The sequence below is a fragment of the Otolemur garnettii genome, unplaced genomic scaffold, assembly GCF_000181295.1.
Source record: "Otolemur garnettii isolate 467f Iridium unplaced genomic scaffold, OtoGar3 scaffold00030, whole genome shotgun sequence".
In the NCBI taxonomy this organism is placed as follows: domain Eukaryota; kingdom Metazoa; phylum Chordata; class Mammalia; order Primates; family Galagidae; genus Otolemur; species Otolemur garnettii.
In genome coordinates, this window is record NW_003852425.1 from 8,377,405 (window position 1) to 8,398,847 (window position 21,443).

Consider the following 21,443-nt stretch of genomic DNA (forward strand, 5'->3'; position numbering starts at 1 on the left):
GTGCTCAAAATTTTTTCCTGTTGAATAGATGATCAAACAGACATATTTTAGGACAAAATAACCAACTCATTTTAGATTACAAGCTTGAGATAACCCCCACTGCTGCTTCTAAAGGATTCATGTGTCTGAGAGCGATACCAGATGGCTGATACAGACAAGGAAGGGATTTCATAGCTCCCAGCTATGACTTAGGCTTGTCACTGGTATTCAATGACATCTAACGTTTAACATTATGAAACTATAAGTATTAGATGACAGTAGGATCACTCCTTCAATAAGAGCCTTGGCAGAGATTAGGCTGGTGGCATTTTTAGCACACAGATATGTTTCATTTTGCCTGGATAGGACTTGGTTGGGGTTTTTTGTTTGTTTGTTTGTTTTTAATGTCAATTATCTAGCCAATATTTAAAATATAAAAGATTTCACCCAAAATTCTGATTTCTATTTTCTCTTGAGTCTGGCAACACTACACTCCTTACTTGTGTCTAGTAGCCAGCAGCACCAGCGAGACCTGAATAGAGAGGGCTGTGGGCCCCTCAGCAGCTTCACACCTGACGCTTCCACTGGCATACAGGTTCACCCCCTCTGACCTCAGGAACACTCTGGAGGTGGGAGTAACTGGTAACCACACAACAGAGGTGTAGGTGGGATTATTAATTACTAGAACTTATTCCATGCCCCTTCCTTATAATTCAGTTTAGTGGTTGGGAGTCCATGATTAGTATTTCAATTCACTGAATCAAAGACACTGTTGATATTCAAAGGCATCATTATGCTATGACCATTATAAAAAAAAAAAAAACTACTACCAATTTAGCTATCACATGTCATGGACCACAGGCACCCTGATTGCAGAGATGTTAAAATCTGAGATTTTAATATGTGCATTAAATTAAAAACATATATATTAAAATGTATACTTTAATATCAGTTAAAATGGTAACATCATATGAATAGTACCCCATAAACGTTAGTGATGCTTTCCAAGTTACAAATCAATTTCAATGTCTATCATTTCCATTTTTATTCTATAGCTTCTTAAATGGGCTCCAGGCCTCTAGCCTTATTCCCCATCAGTCCTCCTTCATTCTACTATTGGAATGATCTTTCTAGAAGAAAAGTCTGACCATGACTCTCCCCTGTGCTCACTGTTCCCATGACAATGAGAGGGACCCAGTTTTTTTTTTTTATAAAAATATGGAACGCTTCACGAATTTGCGTGTCATCCTTGCGCTGGGGCCATGCTAATCTTCTCTGTATCGTTCCAATTTTAGTATATGTGCTGCCGAAGCGAGCACTGGGGACCCAGTTCTTCAACGTGTCATGGTGAGACCACGTACCATCTTACTCTGTTTTCTGGTCTTATTTCCTCCCTTCTATATCTAGCAAAATCAAATTCACTTAGTTTTATTTTTAATTTCATAATATTGTGGGGGTACAAATGATTAACGTGGTATAAGGTTAAGTCAGTGCTGTCAGTGTGTCCACCACCAGGAAAATTCACTGAGTTTTGGGAGATACTGCCCTTTTGTTCAAGGCAATTTTCTGGTGAACAAAGTTTTAGTCATTCTTCAATTCAGGACAATCACCACCTCTGAATAAACGCCTTTTACGGTACACATATCACCTTCTCTTTACTTCAGCCTGGATGCACTGGAAGCTAGCTTAGGCCACGTCTGCACCTAAGAATCTGCTTTGTGGTTTATTTGCATGTATGCCTATCTAAACCAGGATTTGCAGATAACCATCTTATAAGTGATTCCACTCTTCAGTTACATATTGCACACAAAATGGTTAGACACACATTTAATTGGGTGTCAACATTAAATATAGGCACAGTTTGCATTTTAAATTTTAGCAAAACTTAGCTGAGATCTAGCTAGCATTCCTAGATAACCAGTCCACTGAAGATGGCAGAGGTTGCCCCATTAAGACTGTGCGTGCGTGCCTACAGTGTGACAAGGACCCAAAAGTCTCTGTGGCCTTTAATATGGCTTTTAAACTCATGTACAATGAGCCTGGCCTCTGATGAATTTAGGGAGCATCTTAGTGATTTTTGCCTAGTGGGAGACATTAGCGCTGGAGCTCCAGAAATATTTTATAGATTGAATTGAATAACCTGACATGATAATCACAGTAGTTTAAAAAAAAAAAAGGCAAGATAAGCATTATGATACTCGTTTGATAAAAAATCCATAGTTTGGGAAATTAATGTTGTATTCAAAAAGACAAAGTTGATAAGGGACAGAGGTAAGACAACCCAAATCTCTGTTCTAGGTCTCAGGATTTCTCACTAAGACATCCTGTGACTGTCTAGTCCTCTTGTGACCATCTATCCAGACAGACCATGAAACATCATTACTTTTTCAATCGATATATTGATCATCATTACATCCTCTATATCCCCACCATTTCAACACTTTCTGCATGTTGCTTTAAATCATAGTTGAGCACATGCTTATGCCTCCCCAAGATGATTTGAGGGCGAGGGCTTGTGACTTGTGACAAACTGGTACTTTTCATATAGCAGATTTGCAATTTTGACCTAAATAAATAAATTAATTAAATGGATAACTAACTCTTACCACTTCTATCAGAAAAAAAATGCCTTGAATCCTACACAGAAGGAAAAGAAAAGGTGGAAGGGTAAGGGAAGGATAAATAGTGTTATAAAAGAAGAAAAATAAAAATACAGCACTTCCACCTGGTTACAGTTTTCCACGTTTATGAACAGTCATTTCTCATCAGAAAACTGATAAAGTCATGCTGTTTCCAGTCTGTTTATGACTTAAGTTGTTCCTACATCATCCGCACACTCACTCTTTCAGATATTTATATTTGTTTCCACCGAGTCATAGCCAGCTCCCTCATTGTTAACACAATCATCTGTTTCTTTCATTGAGGTCAGAAATTTGTTCCATTAGTAACATTTCATCACAATTTTAGAGCCAATCATACACTTTTAAGTGACACTGCTTTTCTGGACCATTGTGGTCCAGCCGAATTGCCCTGAGCTGATAGCAGAGCTGGGGGTTTCCAGTCTGTTGCCACCTCCATCTCCAATAACCTCCTCTTTCTTCCTCCTCTTAGGTAGTAAAGTTCAGATGGAAATAAAATAATTGTTCTACATGGTTCTGTTAAGGCAATCAGCCCTAAAAGAGTCTAACACTTTATAAACAAACAGTATTAAATGAGCCTTAATTTACATATTTCAGAAAATGACTTTATTACCTGATAATTTCTGAGACTGGCATGGGGTACTGCATGGTCATATGGATCACAAAGCACTGTGATTCAGCCAGCCATATGTTTTGCCAGCTTTATATCCAAATATGGAAAGTTTGATCACCTCTTTGGGGCTATTACTTAACCATGTGTGTCATAGATAATGTACTTTCTCCTAATGCATTTACTAAATTATGCCATATACTTCCATAAACCAATCATTACTATTTATAACTACCTTCTTGCTATAAAATGAAAAGCTAAGGTTTAAAGGGATGAAACGACTTGTATAAATTGAATTAAGTGCTTCCATTTTTTCTCTGCATTTAGTATGAATCTGCTTTCCTTAGCAATCAGTCTTTTCTTTTAAATTTTATTTCTTATAGCATAACTGTGTACATTAACGCAATCACGGGGTACAGTGTGCTGTTTTCATATACATTTTGAAATACTCTCATCAAACTGGTCAACATAACTTTCATGTCATTTTCTTAGTTATTGAGTTAAGACGTTCATACTTTGCTTTTAGAAAGATTCACTTGCAGCAATCAGTCTTTATACACTCTCTATAAGATAACCTTTCAATACTTTTAAACTTTTTAAACATATTATCCCCCTGGTTTTAAGATTCTGGATTCTGGACTTATTTGCAAAGAAAATGTAATATTTACATTTAGCCAATACAGGGCCCCTTGTTCAAAAATCATTAAAATTTCAAAATGACCATGATGCAGAATTAAGCACAAAGCCCTTTCAATCAAGTGAAGCCAGTGAGATTGTACAGGTCACATGCCCACGAAGCCAACCCTTACCAAAGACAAGTCACTTGGCCTCTTTGACCATAAGATTGCCCATCTACAAAAGTGGCATAATCTTATCTGCCTTGCCCACCTCATGGACTCACTGCAAGGGTCATGTAAATTCAGACTCTTTGGTAGGCTCTAAAACATTTGAAAAATAGATGTTTGTGTTAAAATTATGGGCTGATGCACATGATTTTCCTCCACTTATTTAAAAAATATTGTATTTATTATAAGACATTTCCTACAGGCCAATCTTCACATGAATAAATACAGCATATTTCCCTATGAAAAATAAAATTCTTTCTTAAAACAGCAAGTTTTATCATGATTTTATACTATTTGTACACTTGGGGAAGTTACCAATAACATACTTGTGGAAGCAAGGTATACTATCTATGCCTGCCTGAGCATAAGCAAAGCCTTGGTCACCTGAGCTGCTTCCTGTCACTGTGTAACGTGACTCTGAAATTTCACATTCACTTTCTGGCACATCCAATCTCTGCAGTGGCCTGCCCCATTTTACAACTCCCCCTCCTTAGTTTGAGGGTAGAAATTCTCCTAACACTTCTTCTTATCAAATACATCATTTCTTTTTGATATTGGAGTTTATGAAAAGAGAAGCCTAAGGTCTTTCAATTCTAAACTTGTGGGGGTTTGCCAGGAATTCCTATGTCGTGGGAAGAAGGTGGGTTTATTGGTTTGTTTTAGAATGTTTCTTCGGTAATTTTAAGCTTGAACCAGCTAGAAATATCAAAATGAATTCCTATATTTTCTTGATCCTCAAAACACATCAGGCTTCAATTATAAAAAACCGCAGTTATTTGGGTGCAGGTAAAATGTTCCCACTTTTTCTTATGGTTTGTCCTCAACCAGCCTTCCAGGGCACATTTAAATCACTCTGATACAGATCAGAATATTGCTATTCCTATTCTTAAAAATGTAATATTAATTGAAATTATAGATTCCTTGCTCCCATGATTCATTAATGCTACTAATAAAGCACTGAGAACTCCTGAGCTCCTAGCTCTTGTTTATTGTAATAATATAAGCATGATGTAATATAAGCAAACCATTTTTTAAAACAAGTAATTTAAGCCCATAAAGGATTCTTCTAGGTCCACAGAGGACACATCTCAGCATCTTCACATTCTTACTTCCACATTCATTTAAAGCAAAGGGTCCAGCCCTCAGAGCTGGAAGATGATCAATCACTCAACATCTATCACAAGCTCACAGTCAAAAGAAGTCACCTCAGGTGTCCTAATCTTCAAAGAAAAGAAGCAGGAAAAGGAGGTTACAACTCAAAGTGTGTTTCCAAATGTCAGATTGAGGCTGCTGGGGAAACGTCTGTGGTGTGGGACTAAATGGCGGAGAGCAGTTAAGTGGGACAGTGGCGCTCACAAAGTACCCAGAACTGAAACCGCAATGCTGGTCACAGAAAAAACACTGAGCTGATCCTTCATCTTTCTAGGGGACTGGTGACACCTCCTGCCCTGTTACTGTGAAATGGGAATGGCCAAGGGACGCTCGGGGAAAAGGACTGGAGTATCAGCGCTCATGTCATCAGACCTTTGATGTGATTAGAAAATGTTAGAACTGCCTTGGGAGAATATCAATTTCCTCTTCGTTATTGTAATGTTTGCTTTGGGTCATGAAATAATTCAAGTGATCCTAAAATGCAATCTTTAATGACCAAAATGTAGTTATCTGTTCTGCTTTTCATATTAATTAGAAATGGCATCGAATTACTGCCTAATGGGCCAAACACAATGATAAACTCTTTTGTACCCTCTTTAATCTTTGGTTGCTAACCTGCCTCCTAAAGAAAAAAGAGACATGTGTCACGTAGACAAAAAGGGTTCCAGCCATGGCCCTGCAGCCCTTCAGTCATTCAGGTGGCCATTAACATTATGGAGCAGAAGTTGCCACTGGCTGCAGACTAGGAAAAACTGAGAATGAGCCTTTGCAGCAAAACACAATAGATTTCTCTAAATATTTTGCACAGAAAATCATTTTTTTCCCAAGCTAATATTTGTTTAGCTCTTCTTATAGACCTCTTATGGGAAAAGAATTAGTTTAAGTCTTATAGGAAAAGAGGTTAAGAATGAGGTTTAGAGTTTCTTTATATGTAAAAGTTGGAGATTATCATCTTCGACAACCAAGACTGCCATTATGATTAGGTTAGATATTTCATGTGAAAGGAGCTAATGAATTTTAATTTCCTTCTTTCCCCCTTACTTTATCTGATTCCAGAGTTCTAAGGGAAGACTAACTTAACGGGACAACAGATTCATTAATAAATGAGCCTGCCCCTGTCCTGTGTACCACCCACAATGTTAGTATTTCAAATTAATGTGAATGAATCAACCAATATTCATTAACCAACACCAGTCAAATAGTACATAAAATTAAAATAGCTATTTTCTCCCTAATCAATCTAAAAGCTAATGCTAGGAAGAGTTTCTAATTATCTGTGCAAACAATGGCCTTTCCCTTTGCTGATCAATTTTGAGGAGGAAATACAACCTTTCGATTAACAATTTTCATCTTGAGGAACTTTGGCCAAAAGTTCACCCAAATGTACAGACATTTCAAATAAAGTGGGGGAAAACTTCCCAGTTGATCCAGTAATAAATAAGATAAATTTTGTATCAGTATGCCAAGTATCTTAAACAGAAATAACCATGTGGAGCCCTAATATGTTATCTACTTAGCATATCATTTTGCTATGACATTACCTTTTCTTTGTTAAAATACTTGTTTGATATCATCTATCTCCAAAATTACCTCTTATTATTTAAATTCATATTAAATCCTCTTCACCATGTCAACATTGAGAAAGCATTTGTAGTTGCTTCTGGATCATTTTTAACAACAATAACACCTTCCATAATGGTCAATGACAACTTTCTTCATTTGTATTTTGTTCATTATGAAGGTGAAAATAGTATTTCAACATATTAACAAGACACTTGTTAATATTAATAGCTTTAAGCAGTATTCAAGAACATAAATGAAACACAAAATTAATCAAGGTATATCATTATTTTAGTAAGAACTAATTACCTAGTTCATTAGCTTCTGTAGATTTATAACTACAAGCTTTTTGAAGTTCTCAAAATACCAGGAAAATATTATGGAAGAAATTATGAAGTATGTTTGTTCCTTTTATGAATTAAAGATACTATTAAATTTATTGGTCAATTACAAAGCAAACTTTTGGAATGTAAAAGGTAGATTATGGAGCAAATAAAGAACAATGTTGTATATTACTGTCAAAAAATTGGGCTGTGATATGCTCTTCACTGACAGATGGATTTGTAAATCTACAACTGATTGCGAAAATGGTAGAACTGACTTCAAACATGACTTTCCATTCTATGTATTTTGATGTGCTGTTGGTCAAATCATATCTGGGTTTGGATAAAGATGGAAAAGGTGAGTCTTTATGAGTAGTTTCTAGGGCATCAGAATGTATGCCTGATTCTCCCTTAAAATTACACAGCATAAGATTAACCAATTCCTACATTGAAAACAAATTCTACTCTTAACACCCACCATATCCTATATATTAAATAAACGCTTTCCCCTAAATGTCCCAACTGTTCACGTAATAATGGATTCCTTTTTTTCCCACTAATTTCTTTTATACTTTTCAGAAGTGGCTTCTATAGAAAAATAAAACAATCCTAATGGAGAAAAAAAAGCACACACTTAAAAATGAAGACTCTCCTCTTGTAATTTTATATACCCATACAATTACTGCAAGAAACCACTTTTAAAAAACATCTGATTCACAAGACCTCACACATCTTTTAAAAGAAAATATATTAAAGTCAGGACCAAATTTCACTGTCTTCCTTTTTGACTTCGCAACAATAAAATATGCTAGCAGTAACTAGGTATGTCTGTATTCAAGGTATTTTGCAGAAATGCTTACAGAAGAAATTCACTTGAGGAGGATTTTTTTAGACAGTTCAAATGAAAAAGTACAAATAGCTAACAAGCACTTATATTCTAGGTACTGTTTTGACCACTTTGCTCACATCATTTCATGATAATAACCTGTGTGAAGAGACAGGAAGATTGAGGTTTCAAGAATTCAAGTAGCAAGACCAAGGTCATGGACATCACAGCACTTGAAATCAGGTCCCATCTAGCCCCTTTGCTTATGTGTTCAGCCAAACTGCCCTTGGATCCCTTATGTAGCTTTTGAACCCAATCCTCAATCCTTTTTCCTTCCTGAGAGAGAATGGGGCCCATAAACATATCACCTATTTAGTATTTTTCATACAAAGATCAATGGTTCTTCAAACAGAAATCCCAGAGGTCCAAGGTGAGTTGCATAAGGCAGTAACCCCAGCACTCTCAGCAAGGCTTCTCCAAACCCAGCAGCTATGCAGACGGCGACTGCCGCAGGGCAGCAGGTAGTCCCCTCCAGCAGTCAATTTTAGAGAATCTAAGGAAGAACTGGAATATTTTCTTCCATTTGCCTTGGAAATAATTATAACCCAATGCCAGCTAAACTGATGCCACATCCTCTTGAAATATAAAGAGGTGGGAGGAGAGTATAAGAAGATGGATTTGAAGTTTTCCCCTTCATCCAGATAATGCTGATGATAATCAGATTCTTTAATAACATTCTCCCTGCACACAAACTCCGCTATTAAATTCAAGTGTATTATAATGGCGTTCTTAGAACACATCAGCTCTGTCACATGCCTGCTGTGATGCTCCCGATGCTCCCGCTGCTGTCAGAGGAACACAGCTAAGGGACTCACCATACTCACAGTCCAGAAAACCAGACCAAGCATCGCAAATGAACACAAACAAATGCGTTATGTGCTCGAAAAGCAACATGTGTACTTTGCTTACTATAGTCCAACTAGTATGAAAAAAGGCCAATGCCCTTCCATAATTCACTAGAAGTTTCCTTAAAGGAATAGGTCAGAATATATTCTTAATCTTAAAGCTATATTGTGTTCAATAAGACAAAGACTGCTGAAGCATGAAAGGTAATACCAGCTATCGTCGCTGAGGAGTTCTCAGGTATTAAATGTCAGGCTTAGCTTTTATATACAGACCACTCCAAGCCATCCTCTACTCTGCTTTCAAAGGAAGCTGGAATCTTAAGGCTGAGCTTGTCATTCCTTCTTAAAAACCTTTTAATAAGTCTGTACTCCCAATGAACAAAATCCAAATTCCTTAGCACGATTCACAGGGTCATCTGTCTCCTGGCTTATGCCCACTTAGCTCTTAGTGTCTGTAACAACTTCAAGCTGGACTGAACTTCTGGCAGCCCCCGGCATCTCACTCACTATGTAACATGATAACATGTAAGTATAATAAAAGCATATTTACATATTTATTTTATAATGAATGATACACTTATTTCCATGAAATTAGGGAACATATTAGAAGGGATTAGGGTGGGGAGGTGGGAAGGTGGAATGGGTTGTAAAGAGAGAACAAAGTAATAAAACCGTAGCCTGGGATACAGGATGGCCACAATTTTGGAGCACGGATAACCCAACTTTGCACCCAAAGTGTCTATGTTGGACGTGCTGCATTAGGCCAGGTAAAATGTATGCATCAGGGGGTTGTAAGCAAGAAAGGGTGTCAGGAAATCTCAGGTTATAGAAAACAGGACACACAAGATTGAACCCTGTGCTCTACTTATTCTCCTACAGTAAGAAATTACCTATTTATTCCCAAGCGTGTGTGAGATCGCACATTTGCCTACAAGTCATGGTGCCAGCCCAGCGTATCTCCATTACTCAAGGTCTGCCCCCACAGCCCAAAAGCACTGAGACCCCCACTGTCCTAGAGATGAAATGAATTCTAAGTCCTAAGTCCCTCAGCCAGTTCACATTTATTTCAATTCACTCTAAAAAATGAGCAAAGTTTTATGGACTAGACACTTTAATGAGATGATAGAAGTTTAATGGTGTTTATAGAGGAACACCTTTACTGCGATCCGGACTCGGAAAACCCAATGCAGGGTGAGCACGTTGGAACAGAACAAATAGCCAATGTCACAGCCCACTCAGAGGAAAAGTAAGGACCAAGACTAAGCCTGCAGAAAATGGTTGGTAAATAAATGGCTCAGAACCAGGGTCAGTTCAGGAGGGGCCAAACACCAAAACTCACTCCTAGATTTGCCTTTAGCTTAAGAAGCCTCAGCTTCAGTGGGACTTTACAAGGATGGTTAAATGTACCAAAAAATGGGTACATGTTCTGCCCAGGAGTGGCCAGGCCTCCCAAAGAGGGAGAGAGGAGTTGACCCCAGACCTGGAAGAGCTGCACCACGAATGCACAGGTTTGCTCAGCTGCCTCCTCAGATGTTCACCCTGTACTCCCAAGGCCCAGATCAAAGGCTTTGCTTGTCTACAACCCTTAGCACACACAGAATCTCTAAGACCATTCAGGTGGCATTAGATTTGGTTGTGTACTGACAACAGCACATTCTCCAATTGTAAAGCCATGGAATTGTTAAGCTAAACGCCCTCAGAATGCCCTGCACCAACAGCTGCCAGAACCTCGTGACACTGCTTTGCCCTTTTTTTGTGCTTTGCTTGTCTGATCGCAAAACTCTCAGATCCTCAAGTCCAAGAACCTTCTTCTTCATTCATGTCTCTGGCAAGGATCACAGTTCCTGGAACCTAGAAAGAATTTATTATGTGTTTGTGGTTTAAAGGAAACAGTCAATGGAGTTAAACGAATACAACCACAACAGGTAAATCTCAATAGCAAATGGAAGGTAAATCATATCTTAATTATTAGCTCTTTCATCTCCAATTAAACAAATGTTAAAGTTACTGGATATTTAACTTTTTTCCCTCAAATGAATAAGGTGGTTTCATTTTAAGATTACAGAGGGCATTTTTAATGAATTCAATACTTAGGCCTAAAACTCACATAATAAACTATTGTCTCTCATTGTGTAAATGGTTCCAGGAGCATTTTACATAATTGATGTTTTCTAAAGCCTGAATCAACCAGTTAGATGGCACTGAACAACATCCTGTTTCCCCACTGCACTAAATTTCAATTCCAGAGATGTTAGATGTCGTATCGGATTGCTCTTCAAAGAAGATTGTTACAAAGGTTAAGTTTTAAATTTTATCTGCAAACTTCGTGGCCTATAGGCAAATATCTGTAAATAAATATAGGTACAGGAAATGAAATTAATATTTTAAAGATAACATTGATCAATTGTAATAAAGCAAAATATTCTTTAGTAATCTTTAGTATCACCTCCCGTCCTCTACATTCCACATATTGGAATTTTAAATACTAGGCTTTTTAAAATTAAGACACACTTATATTTTATTAGTAAGTATGATACATTTTGAAATAACAACTGGTTTTAATACATTTGTAAAGTGTTATAGAGACTCTGAGAATCATAGATAGTTTCCAAAAATGTTTAATTCATTGCTAAGTATTAGCTTTGGACACTGACAGAAAGTGGCTCATAAGAATAAAATTCTTTTAAGATATCTTTTCAGTCCAAAGTTAATGGTAGATTAAAAAGTTAAAGATTCCAGAGCTTTATAATTTAAGAATATTTTCCCTTCAGTAAACATCCTCAGCTAATTCAAATGCTACCTAAATCATCATATCAAAAGCTCTTTGGAATAAATGCTCCTTAACTAAACAAAGAGATTTCTCTCTTTTTCATATGAAAACTAAAGCAGCTCAGGGAATTTCATTGTAAAATACAACTTCTTGACAGCACCATCCTCCATAGTTCAGTCAGTGGGGCACCGGCCATATACACCAAGGCTGGCAGGTTCGAACCCAGCCTGGGCCACCTAAATGACAATGACAACTGCAACAAAAAAATAGCCAGGCATTGTGGTGGGCGCCTAGAGTTCCAGCTACTTGGGAGGCTGAGGCAAGAGAATCATTTAAGCCCAAGAGTTTGAGATTGCTGTGAGCTGTGACAGCACTCTACCCAGGGTGACAGCTTGAGACTCTGTCTCAATAAAAACAAAAAACAAAAGAAAACAAAAAAACAACTTCTTGGTCCAAGGAATATAGTAGAGCCTTCCTAATTGACCACCTCCCTTAAGTTGACCTAATTTTCATAGACCAAATGTGCACCACACCTACTCCTTATGTTGACCACCTCTGTATGTTGACCAGTTTGTGACAGTCTCTTGGGTGGTCAACTTACAGAGGTTCTACTGTATTTTGAATTAAAGGCCCTGAGAAATCAACATGCGAAGGAACCAGAGGGACCCATCTAAAGAACAATTGCCTTTCTTCTCCCTCCCTATTATCCCAATGTATTGCAGGAAAGAAGATCAAGAAGGAAACCAGACCTGTACCAATCCATTTAAAAATAATGCCTATCTCTCCAGTTAATTTAATTTCCAAAAAGAATCATTTACAATCATTCCCCCTCCATCCATTCATTCTCCCAAGTATCAGTTCATCCTCTCCAGTAATCATTTACTGCCCCTAAGCAGAACTGCCTCTATCACTCATCCCCTTCTCCCCTGTAACATGAGGGTATATAAATTCTGGATCCTACTGGCATATTGGGTAGTCACTTTGTGATACTCCCATGAACACAGAAAATATATCTATAACCTCATTCTCTTAATCTGTCTCATGTGAGTTGATCTTTCAGCAAACCTTCTGGAGGCCACAGAGAAGTTTTCTTTCTCCCCTACAAAACCAACTAAATTTGATCTTATTGCCAATGAACTGAAGAAAGAAAAAATGATAGAAGAATGAGTATGCAAAAGCTACAATGTCTTATACTTTAGTCCGATCCTAAAAATGAATTTAAATCTAGAAATGGAACTAAGTCTATATATAAGTAAGCTGCAAATTCAGTTAAAACACTATTCTCAAGACAGTAGTGGGAGGAGGGCAAAAGAAGTTCTTTGTCCTGCATGGAACAATTCTCTCTGAATTCGGTAAATTCAATTTATTTCATTATTTTATGCTGTCCATACCCAAGTATGCCTGTAAGAGATATATTTATTAAGAAAATTTTATCTTCCTATCTCAATCTTCTCCTGCTCCCCTGTAGAAAAGGAATAACAACTTTCAATGAACTGAGGGGTCCCTTATCTTATCTAGAGCTTCCAATCCTAGACAGTCTGAAGTAAGATCAGGACTCAGGCCTCAGTCATTCCAGTCTAAGTGTATCACCCCCATCATGTGGCAGCAGGATCATTCTTTACTTGCTAATTCCTATTATTTTAAATCATTATTTTTAAATGTCACTTTAAATTATTCCTATATTTAATTAAATGTACATATTTTTACACAGCATGACTACTTAATTTGCTGGAAGTAAAACATTCCATAGAGTATGCTTAGTCATTCTCAGACAAGCCTTTTGTTGCCATTTCCTAGTAAATAATCTTTTCAATTATGTCTAGGAAGAGATGTCACCTGAGAAATATAGAAGCAAATCACATCTTAAGTCAAAAATCCCAGTCCTAGGAGGCTAAGGAGTTGAGCCACATCTCCTATTAATGGCACCTGAATAGGCCTGATGAAAGAAAGCAAAACAAAATAAAACAAAACACAACAAAACAAAAACAGTAAGCCACAATGCCATTAAATCTGTTTCCAATGTAGTTCAATTATATTTGTTTCCAATGTGTTTCAATTACGAGTTGGTTCATATTGCAAATTGCAAATTTTCCTAATGATAAAGATCCCATATCTAAAATTATAGTTACTGAATTTTTTAACACAAAGACAGAGATATTTTTAATCTACTTTGTTTTTCAAGGTTTTTTTTTCCTCTGAAAATTAACTGTTAATTTTTATGCATATGCACTCAACTAAATCTAATCTAAATATATGATTAATATGCTTCTTAGGAGAATTCATAGGACATATTAAAAATGATTAAAAATACCTTCATTTGCTTTTGATTCCAACATTTGTACTTCCATATTTTTCATAATGTGTTTCCCTAGCCAATTTAAAATAGGTTGCAAAAGTTTAAATGGGTCATCCTCTTAAAGTGATGTGTCGAAGTTTGGCAGTTTCTATGAAATACTCAAAGGAAAAAGAAACTCATTTATTCATTAAAAAAATCAATTATATTTTTTCCTTCACCTATTTATCAGTGGTATCTGCCATTATAGTATCAATAGCCAAGAAGCAGTCCCTGAATTAAACACCTTAATGAAAAATGGAGAAAATAAGACATTTATTTAAATTTTCTTTGAGAAGAAAATGTACCACAGACTTTCAACGTAAGGATTATCTAGACTTTTCATGCGTGTCACTTCTTTTTTACTAAAACAGTATGTATTCCTAATCTTTCACCACTTACAAAAATTGACTCAAGATGGATAAAAATGGATCATGAAACAATAAAAATCCTAGAAGAAACTATAGAAAAAACTCTTGAGGATTCTGGCCAGGAGAAAGATTTTATAAATTGCCAACAACAACAAAAATAGACAAATGAGACTCAATTAAGCTGAAAAGCTTCTACATAGCTAAGGACACAACAAGTGAAGCAAAAAGACAACCTTCAGAATGGGAAAAGATATTTGCATGGTATGAATCTGACAAAGGGTTGATAACTAGAATCTATGAAGAACCCAAATTACTCAACAAAAATGAATATATAATCCCATCTATCACTGGACAAGAGACAGGAACAGACCTTCTCTCAAGAGACAGAAGAATGGCCAACAAACATATGAAAAAATGCTCATTGTCCCTAATCACGAGAGAAATGCAAATCAAAACCACCTTGAGATACTACCTAACCTCAGTGAGAAGAGCCCACATCACAAAGTCCCAAAGTTGCAGATGCTGGCATGGATGTGGAGAGAAAGGAACACTTTTACACTGTTGGCGGGACTGCAAACTAATACAGCCTCACTGGAAAAAAGTATGGAGGAACTCAAGGAACCCACAATAGACCTTCCATTTGATCCCACAATCCCATTACTTGGCATCTATCCAGAAGAAAAAAAAATCATTTTATCATAAAGACATTTGTACTAGATTGTTTATTGCAGCTCAATTTACAGTCACCAAGATGTGGAAACAACCTAAGAGTGTACCAACCCATATGGTATACCATATAAACTATGGTATATATATACTATGGAATACTATTCAGCCATTAAAAAGATGGAGACTTTACATCTTATATATTAACCTGGATGGAGGTGAAACACATTCTTCTTAGTAAAGTATCAGAAAAATCCAAAGCAAGTATCCAATATACTCAATACTAATATGAAGCCAATAAACAAACTAATACACATCCCCATAAGAGAAAAACTCAATTCAATTCAGGTTGGGGAGAGGGGGGAAGAGGGAGGGATTGAGGAAAGGAGGGAGGGGGACTGGTGTGTCCCCATCTAATGGGCACAGTGTAAGGGGCTTAAGGCACACCTCCTGGGTGAGGGGCACAACTACAACCAGAATTTACCTAACAAATGCAAAATTGTAACCTAATCGTTTATACCCTCATATTAATCTGAAATAAAAAATAAATAAATAAAACAGATGTATTGTTGAAACTGCAAGGGGGTTTCAGTCTAGGTTCAGTTTGGAACCAGTTAAAAAACTTGCAGTAGCTTTTATCTTCTGTTTAAGTATTGCCAGCAGAGAGGAACGCCAGCCCTGCCCAAAATGAGCGACAGTAGCAAAACACGGAACTGTGTTTTGCTGAACTGACTACTGGTGCTTTAGTTCTGACTCTCCCACAATCCGCAATACTACTTTGCTCTCCCCCTTGAACAATGGTAAGATCATAAACACATTTGATCTCAAATCTGGTCACATACAAGAAGGGAAGGGTCAGTGCTGCCAAATGTCAAGCTCTGAAATTTGCTCATTGAGGGTCATCTAGAAAGTCACTGCTGATTTTAGTAGTGACTGTGGTTTTCCAAGAGGGTAGGGGAAAGGTTGTAAAAGGATGAGGACTACATGAAGGCTGAAAAAGTAGAAGGCTCCTGTCTGCCACCACCCTTCCAAAGCACAATGGGATGGACCCAGTGTTGAAGGGGTGTCCGGCGCCAACTTGCTTTCCACCTCCTTCACTCTGGGCTGCATCCTGCAACCATCCTCCACAGATTCCACTGGGCTGCATTCAGACTCTTCTATCTGTTCATCTTGGTCTTCATTATCCCATTTTTAAATTTTTGCCTCATCCTTGGATTTCTCTCTTGGGAGCATTTTCCTACCCAAAGCATTGGCTTTAATGTGACAAAGATTTGGAATTTTTAACCTGCTTATGCTAACTCAGGTGCCTCAGGTGAACCCTATTTCTATCCAGGGCAGCCTTGAAACTCCTTTCCCCACTCTACATCCATGGGCAAAACTCTAATCAGGACCTGTGTATGATAACAAGACAGAATGGAAGAGGTATTTAATCCTCTCACTGCGTAGAGTTCCATAGCTAGTATTAGAATTCTACAAAAGAGATCTTCAAGGTAGTATATATTAAGTGTATTGTGCATTAATCATATGACAATTAAAAGTTTACTAGTTTATTACTAGTCCTTTTTTATTATTCTTAATTTATATAGGCTTCAATTTTATAATTCATGTTTACAACCCATATTTATTTACAACTCATATATGTAATTTTAAAATGGCACATGAAGAATTTAAAAAATAAAAGCCTAGTGAAACATATACCATTACACAATCATAAAACGCTCTCAGTGTAGAGATGCGTAGAATAAAATTAAGAAATGTTACCATATTAGAGGCAATGGTGAGCACTGAACTTCATCAATTTAGAGGTACCACTAATTGTAAAACACACCAGAAAGAAAAAAGGTCCTGAGTATGATTATAAGATGTCATTTATTATAAAATATATCCCAGTTTCAGAAAAATGTTAAATATGCAAAGCCTATGTGTATAGTAATGAAATACAGTACTTTTTAAATGAGTTAGCACAACTACAGATAAAAGGCCCCTGATTCAATTAGCAATGTAGTCATGGCACTGGGAACCACTGCTCCAAATCTAGAGGACTTAGGGCCATTAGGAGGATGTATGACAACTGCACATTCAGATGTTTATTTTGGCACAAGCGGAAAAATGAGACTTCCCTCTTAGGGGTGTTTATCACAAGTACTAGGGCCAAGGTCCAGGAGATAGGAATGAGCGTGGCCTTTGATGCAAAAATTTAAAGGGGTCACAAAAAAACTAAATAATTACGATTCATAAGATTTAATGCAATATTCAAATTAATCACAGTCAAAGCAAAACAATCTTATGCTGAACAAAATATCAGAATTTCAAATAAAAAAAAGAATCAGTATAGTTTAACTTCCCTTTAGCCTCAAGCTCTCACAGAGCGTGGCAGGGCACTAAAAACCACTCACATATCTATTGGAGGCGAATTAAAATCTATTTCAAATGGGTTTCTTAAAATATATTGAGCTATTTTTCCACATGTAGCCTAACTTTGCAGTACCACACTGCCCTAGGAAACATTTTAGAAGCTGTGAGTGAGGGAATGAGTGATTAAGTCATCTACACAATGAAGCACTCACAGTCAATTGCCTGGTGTCCCTAAAGGTGTCCGGTACCTCTGGAAAAGGATAGAGAGAAGGTTTCATTGTTTTCGGTTGAATTTTAAAGTGTTTTTTTTTTTCATTTTCCATTTTTAAGCGTTGCTAGAAACAACTCATTTTTCCAATAGGATTGGATTGTAACTGAAAAAACTGTCAGGAAATAAAAATTCTTGTTGGTATTTTAGTCACAAAAGCATCTGAAGCTGTTGTAGTGTATATTTGAGAAGGTGCAGAGCAAGCCAGACGCTCCACCAATCAAAGCAACCAAGTGCGGGGTTTGTGCCAAGCCTAGAATAATCATGGGCAGAAACGCTATAAAGGTCTGAATCCACATCGATGTGACTGCATAAAACCATTTTCTTGATTCATGCCATATTTGTATCTCGAATATATTATTAAAAATGAATGGTCCATAATCTATTCAGTATTATGCGTGGCTCAGAACCGCTGCTCCTAATCAGAAATATCTGGCTCTGCAGCACTGGGCTCATCACCCGACAGAATTTCCCGAGAATTTATAGGAGGGTAACAGAGCCAATATCCAGAGGGCTTTGTTCTGTTTTTGTTTAAACCCCCACTCGGTCAATTACTGATACCTTTTTCTCTAGCTTAACTTCTTTATAGCCGTGGGTTGTTAGTCTATTAGTCTATCTATACTAATTTATAGAGTTGTCTTATTTACATGTGTATTTTCCAAATTATTTTTGGTAGAAGATACTTATTTGATAAAACTATCACAGATACAAATGCAAAAACTTCAATACATTTTTTTAAAAAGCAGCTGACAGCAAGGATTAGAGTTTGTTATCTGCCACTTTTAAAAAGATCTGCTGAACCAGGAATGCTTGATGAGGACTTCTATATATTATATAACAGCCAACTATGGAAACTTTCCTGACTGTTTTCCTGAGGGATAGAATGTAGGAGTGATATTAACAGAATTGCCTTCCTTAGGCTTAAATATTCCCACACATTTCCTGGCGAGAAGCTTCACTTCTTTTAGAGGAAGTTTATGTTGAGCGACCAGATGCTTCTTTCTCCAACATGGCCAATGAACACACACTGATATTTGCCGTACCTACAGGGGTGGAGGTGGGATGTTGAGAGGATAACAAAAAAGCTGCTAATTTTCTAGAGGAAGGCATGTGGGATGGGATTTATCTTCGTTTTTAGCAGGTGAATTTCTTGAAAGAATACATAAGTTGGATCTTTCCAAATAAAGACAGCTATGACTTTTTTCACTTAATAGAAAGATAAATCTTACATGTTCTCACTCATACTGTGAACTAAATATTAAAACAAATGATTTCACGGAGACAGAGAGGAAAATGATGGTTATGGGCCGGGGGGTGGGGGGGTTAAGTGGGGTTGGTTAATGGGTGCAAAAATATAGTTAGATAATTAGATGGAATAAACACTATTTGATAGCTCAACTATCGTCAACAGTAAGGCAGGGGGTACTATAAAATAGTATTGGAATGTTCCTGACACAAAGAAAGGATGAACGCCTGAGGTGATGGATACCCCAATTATCCTGATTTGATTAATTCATACTATATGCCTGTATCAAAATGTCACATGTGCCCTATAGACATATGCAAATATTATGCACCCATAACCCCTAATAATTAGAAATTTTTAAAAAACTATGACGGCATAATCATCAGCTAGCATTATTATAGAATCAAAACAGTAAAAAAAAAAAAAAAAAGAAAATCCTCTCTGAAGGAAGTCACAGCACGGGAAGTCCACTACACAGTTACTGAAGACTGGGAACAGAAGCAAAATTCATAGATAAATCCCCAAACCCTAATTTTAGTCATCAACTGCAGGTTTTAAAGCCATATCACCAGTAACAAAAAATCCAGTTGGTTTCAGTTATATTTGCTCCACTCTCATTTCCTGCCCCTTCTTTTCCACTAAGCACTGGACAACAGTGGGCAGAGGAGGAAGGAGCCCGGTAACCGACTATTTTAAAATATTTCAGGTTTCCCCAGCAAGTAAATTCCAAAATGCATTTTGGAATTAAAAAGCAAATAAAGATAGCCTCCTTTCTTACGTGTTCTGTGCACCAGAATTCCACAAGAAGTTTTAAAACTGGATCTGCCTTCCTACAGAGAGCTTTCACAGATACAGATCTGGGTTGACCTCATCTTGCAAACTACAGGTTCCACCGACGCCAAGCTGGAGGCAAAGGGATAAACTGATAATTCTTAGCAATCATTTTAGGTCAGGAGTTCTTGAACCTAAACTGAACCAAAAATTCCTGTATGCTTTGCTTTAGATTTTATAATAATAAACCGTCGACAATTATTTTTAGATTGGGAAGTGAGCAGGTACTGCCTCTAAATGAGAAGTTTCTAGAATACAGAAAGCTGTGGACAATGGTCCTACTTTTACAGATATTCATTGTTGGAACCCTGACTGTAACCATTTCCTTTTTACACAGTTCTACTTATCTGTAGATATTCTGGCTTCTTTTTCTATTTCAAGCTCTTACTCAAGAGGATAAAGGGAAAAGCCAATTTTATCATGAATTATCATGAAGAGTTAAATTTGAAAACCAGAACAACTGCAAATAAACCCAACCAAGCCACAGCAGCTGGCAATATGTTTTTAATTTGAAATTTAAATCTGTACGACTTTTAAAGTCACATATTTCTAAAATAAAATCTGCTTCTTGATGTTTTATAAGAATTACCTCCCTGTATAAATATCTGAGCTTTAAGGCAATCAGCTCTTTATCACCCTGGATCTAAAGTGGAAAATACAACTGTTTCATGCACTGCACATAGCTTGGTAACATCTGTAGCAATTTAATAAGTATTTAAGATAATAATAGTTTGACATTTGATAATTTAAGAAAAATGCAGCTGCTTTTTTTTTTTTCAAAAAGGAGTAAAAATCTCCTAATTTGAGGACATAAACTTAAGCATCAAGGGATTTAGCAAAAGGGCTTATTCAGTAATACTCAGATGTACACTTTTCTGAGTACCCACTAGATTTTCTCAAAAAAAAACCAGGGCTCAGCATGTTTACAACAGAATATGTGTACCTAAGATGCACCCGGGCTTTTGCATTTCGGTAGCTTGCTTCGTGCTAGTATTTATAAGATATCCCCATCTTGCTTTTGACCTGAATAATATATATCTCAGTCATATCATGACTCTTGGAACCTCTAGGGTAAAGATAAAGGAAATAAAACATTTGGAGAATACTCACCCTTTTAATCTATTTTTTTCTAATTTAATATCTCACACTAATATTCAATAAAACAACCCCCCCAAAAGCAAAATACAAAAAATAATATCCTAATACAGTTAGTTTAAAATTATACGTGTGTGTACATGTAAAGTAATTAGAAGGTACTGTTTAAAACTAAATGTGGATTAGAGGTAATTTTTTTCTCCAAACTTATCCATTAAATAACATTTTAACACCATAGGGTTTTGTAGTTTTCCAAGCCCATGAATCAATCATCTGTGACGTTCTTAACTTTCTTACTAATGTAAGGGGCTCTCACTTTTATTTTATTCATGATATCAAGACAGCAGTAAGTTCCCTCTATGTATTTGTGTGAATACATGGTGAACATATGACTGAATAAACAAACTTTCCACCATTTTCACAAAAGGAAGTCATTAAAATAATTCATAACACCACCACAAGGGCATTGAATATAATCTAAGCTTCTATAACTATAGTGTTCCTTCAAAAATGGGATTTATATAGAAGCTTAAATTAAAAGATCTATAAACCCTGAAACTAAGATTTTTCCAGGGAAACCCACTCAACAATTTAACTGAATTGCCAGCCAGCAAGGAATGGAGTCTTAGTCCCCTGGGTATCCCACAATTCAGAATACCAGCAAGGAATC

The 21,443-nt window shown here is 36.7% G+C and overlaps 1 protein-coding gene and 1 non-coding gene across 2 annotated transcripts in view; both read right to left on the reverse strand.

The window, feature by feature from the left end:
• Positions 1–21,443, reverse strand: part of CAMK4 (calcium/calmodulin dependent protein kinase IV) — a 204,612-nt gene that overhangs the window by 113,504 nt on the left and 69,665 nt on the right. The gene's annotated exons all lie outside the window — the stretch shown is intronic.
• On the reverse strand, positions 1,192–1,298 carry LOC111725041. The gene has a single exon (XR_002773206.1). It is a non-coding gene; the product is annotated as a U6 spliceosomal RNA (small nuclear RNA).